Below are 4,605 nucleotides of genomic sequence, written 5' to 3' on the forward strand. Positions count from 1 at the left end.
AGAAAAATAGCTGCTTTTGGAACTTTATGTAACACAAATTGAAAGCTTGGTTTCTCATAACTGGAACAAAACTGACACTTAATGGAATTAATTTCACTTTCATTTACTCAGTTTCACTTTCAGATATTTGCACTACTAAGACCCTGGAAACTTTGCAAGGAGTATGCTTACAAGTAAGTGCTAGCTTATGTTATTTTAATTACAGAAACACTTTCACCACTTTTAAGAAATGCTATATTCAGAGCTGAAATTAAATTGATTATGTCTTCAAACAGGGTAACTAAAATAGCTACTATCTAGACTTCAGAGGCTCCAGAGTGTTCACACTGTATGGACACAAGCAGAGCTGGCTAGGAACTACCTTCCACGTTTCCACTAGCCAGCCCTTCAGTGGGTATCCTCCCTTTAAATCATACGGACAGGATATTTTGGAATGAATGAGGATATGATAACGTCACTACCTTTCATATTGAGCCATCCCACCTCTGTCCTTTTCAACTGTGGAAAAACTCTCCTATCCTTTAGGGACGGGGAGGTGAAGGAAAAAAAAAAACAAACGGGTGGGAAGCAAGACAGGGGAAAGGAAACCTCATGGAGGCAATGGGACTTAGTGTGTCTCATCACAACGTGCTTTCTACTCAAAGAGGAGCTCCTTATTTGATCTGTGCTCCCAGACAATTAAGCCATAATTAAGCACCCACAGATACTGAACAAGACTCATATATATGTGTCTTAGAGGAAATGGAGCTAAACTCCAAATAAAGCTCGAGTAAGTACTAGAAATCTATTCTAAAGTCATGAAATATATTTGTACTAGCAAAAGCAGTTATTTTTTCAGTCCTGCTTGGATAAAACAGAATCAAATCCAGAATTTTACCTTCCTTCTATACACAGGAAAAAGATAACCAGTGCATATAAATTACAAACTGCTACATTAATTGTTACACGCAACTAATGACTAGGTCACTGCAATTCTATTGGTATATTGTGTCACCTCAAAGACAGAGTACTAGATAACCATACATATAGAATATGTCTTTTCTGGAAGTAACAACTGTTTCTCCAGTGGTTTTACACCATCAGTAGACTGCAGTTCCCATAACTCTCCTCTTGAAGGACCCAAGGAGGTAAGGAAGGAAAAGGAGAATATTCCCCTTCTCAGAATGTCATGTTTACTTTTTTTCCCCATTCCTAAGCTTACAAGAAAGGTATGTTAGTTTAGAAAGGTTTTTTGTATTATTTCAAATAGTCTTAAGAGCAAAAAAGAAGTCTCACTGCAAAAACATACCAAATCTTTTAGACTTCTTAAAGTCTTATTAGCAAAAAAGTTATTACATAAATTTAAAAAAAATGTTTCTTACCAAACTCTTACCGAAAAAAAAGAGATGAAACTGTAAACTTAACAAATAATCTATTGTACTCAGTTATAAAGACAAAAGCAGCAGTTCTCTGTAAATAATCCTATTCTACAACAACAGATCTATTTACAAAAGGATTTCAGAAGTTATACAAGTCTCCCGTGCTCCCATAAAACAGAGATATCAGAAAGTTTTTGACTTCACTTTGGAGAATAGGTCTCAAAATGGCATTAAAAACTACCACAGAAAGACTAAACATATACCAGTCTTAAATTCTTACTCAAAAACTTAAGCCGTAACAACTTGCAAAGTACAGTCCCATTGCCAGGGTTAAAAACACCTGAAATAAAGAGGTTTTAAGAAGAATGCTGAAAAGAGGGTCTAATTATAGCAACAAAATTGCTTCTTTGGTAACAGTACATTTTAATCTTCAAATCACCACCCATTTCAGTTCAGATGAAACTGAAAATGCTATCATAGCAAATAAAGATACAGTTTTTAATGTATTTTATTAACTAGCCCTTTCATGTACAACCATATGACCAGGTGCTACAGTTTCAAACATGTTAGCATAACCTAAAAGGGACTTTTTCACTTGATGTTAAGGCATTGAGTAATTTGAACTAAAATGTCAAAAATCTCACAGTACATCCACTAAGGCAAAGCCTAATAATACTGTTAACCTAGACACATGCTTCTGCACAAGGCCCTATCAGAATTAAGATTATAAAATGTGATATACACGTTAGCAAGTATGTCCTAATTAAATGTAATTTTTAAAGCTTACACAAGGCACACAGTTTTTACTAGACACCAGCCATGTTTTTCTACTTTGTGTAAACTATCAACCAGTTTGTTAAAAGTCATTTATGGTCATCCTCTGTTAATTCCCACTCTACACAAAACCCACATACTTGAAAAATTGATAAATTCCTGATGACTACCTCATTATTTTACACAAGTAAGAGAACACTACCCATAAATTGACACTGAAATAGAGAACTCTTGGCTGCTATTAGGTAAAATTATCCTTGTTGCGGCTTCTCTGTCACTGCCCAACCTGGGGGAGGGGATTCCAATGACAAGTTCTAAATCCACCCAAGTATTGATTCAGGAACTGTAACATTGCTGCTCATGTAACAAACTGTTTTTCTTACCTATTTGCCTGGAAACAGTAGTAAACTATTGCTATATGTAAATGCATACACAATAACTTAACAGAAGGAACTGCCCTCTTTTATTGATTTGAAAAGACTGTACTCTTTATTCAATTTGAACAAGATACACTTGCTTTACTCAAAGAATATTCAAAAACCATGAATAAACTCGATAAGCTTCATAAACTTTGACAGAATTTTTAATTCACAGCAGAAAATGTAAATTTAACACATCACACATATTCTACTTCAGACTGCAAATAAAAACACTTTAGTTTAAATAATTCATATAAGCCAAAAACATGAAGCTTAGCCTACAAAAGTAGTCTATATATATACACACACCAAGTTCACCAAATATATATAGATAATAGTTAACAAATACTGGCTCACACTCAGAGTTATTTTCAGTGTTATTATTCTAATTCTATAAAGTATAATTAATTTTCCAAAAATATCCAACCTACAGAGGCTGGGGGTAGGAAGGGTGTAGAAAAAAAGGGAAACGAGTTTACCAAAACTTTTTAGGGCTACAGACTATTCCAATGAGATAAGCTAAATTCTGCTTGGGTACGGGCAGATAAATAAATATTGCTACAAACAAAATGTTTATTTATCACCAGACATCACTGATGTATTTTTCAGCTTTACACCACTTTTCTTAAGGAGAGGAGAATGAAATACCAACACAATAATAAAAGAAGTTGTTCACTTCTTATCTAGACCCCCCTATGACACTATATCCGTGTAAGTGTGATTATATATACCTACTGGCCAAAGTTCACAGCACACTCTCATTCAGATTAAAACAGTAGGTTGTCAAAAACATGCTTGTTGATTTATTTTGTAGTCAGATATTCTGTCTTTGTTAATTTTAAAGAACAATGAATGTTTATTTCCCCCAATGACTGTGGAGTAATAGGAGAACTAAGTAACAGCAGCAATCTAGACACATGATCAAAGAACCCCTACATAGTCTTTGGACAGACTAAACTGAAAACTTCAAAGCTGACTGAGATTCAAAAATGCACCAATTTCGAAATTTCAAATTACAGCACTTTTAATTGCGTTTTCTGATTCTGTGGTGGTGGGAGGGAATGCCACTCCACAGAGAAGGAGCACCCTATGTATCAGATGAGAAATCTCCAATTTCTTCAGCCACACAAAGCTCAATTCCTAAAAGACTGCAGCCAGCTATTAAAACACAGAAGTGCCTGTACGTCCCTGCGCCTGTTCCCAACCGCTTTCTCCCTCCTCTTCCCCATCCCCCTTCCCGCCCAGATGACAGTCATCTCGCACAGGTACTCCTTCCACCTCGGCCTACCAACTTCCCCACCTACCACACCAGTCCCTCACAGGGCTGCGGGGGGGTAAGGGGGGGAGCAGGGGCACCTAAAAGCCTCCACCACAACAGGTGCCGGCTCAGCTGATGGTTCAACTCCTGACGCCCTCCTTCGCCTCCCTCTCCCCGGCTCCCAGACCGGGGCGAGACCTCGCACCCGCCCACCGCAGGGCGTTGCGCATAAGAGCCAGAGGATCCAGGCGAGCTCCCTTTCCTCCATCGCCGGTCCCGCCGCCCTCCTCGCCTGCTCCGCTTCCCAACCCGCCAGCGACAGCCTTTCCCGGACGCCGAGGGGGAAAAAAGGGCCGCAGAGGCCGCGGCGGCCCCCGCCGCTGCCCCCCGGCCGTGCCCGGCCTGCCCCAGGAGGGGGCGGCGGTAGGGAGGGCGGGGGAAGAAGGCCAGGTCCAAAGCGGGTCCCGGCCCTGCCAGCCCCGGCCCGGGGCTCGGCGGGTCCCCGCGCTCTCCCCACCTCCTCTCTCTAAGATGGCAGCGGAGCTGCCCCCTGCGCTGCGCCCCCCTCGACCGCGCCGGGCCGGGAGGTGGCACCAGCTCGTCCCGCTGCGCAGCTCCCCGCCACCGGCTGAGGCGTCTCACTTACCCGTGTGGGGGGCGGCGCGGGCCCTGCGCCTCCGGCCCGGCTTCTCCCGGTCGAGGCCTCTTCCCTCGGGCGGCGGGCGCAGGCAGGGCGAGGAGCGAGCGCTTCCCCCGGCCTCGGCCAGGGGCCCCGGCGCGGCAGCGCCTCCCTCTT

General features: G+C 42.1%; 1 protein-coding gene across 1 annotated transcript in view; it reads right to left on the reverse strand.

The window, feature by feature from the left end:
* DYRK1A (dual specificity tyrosine-(Y)-phosphorylation regulated kinase 1A) overlaps positions 1–4,599 on the reverse strand; it is an 88,813-nt gene extending 84,214 nt beyond the window's left edge. The window contains exon 1 of the mRNA XM_014938168.1: positions 4,456–4,599. The gene's annotated coding sequence lies outside the window, so the exon portion shown is untranslated. The remainder of the gene's footprint in view (positions 1–4,455) is intronic.
* Between the last annotated feature and the right edge of the window lie 6 nt (positions 4,600–4,605).

The sequence above is a fragment of the Calidris pugnax genome, unplaced genomic scaffold (genome assembly GCF_001431845.1).
Source record: "Calidris pugnax isolate Ruff unplaced genomic scaffold, ASM143184v1 scaffold25, whole genome shotgun sequence".
In the NCBI taxonomy this organism is placed as follows: Eukaryota; Metazoa; Chordata; class Aves; order Charadriiformes; family Scolopacidae; genus Calidris; species Calidris pugnax.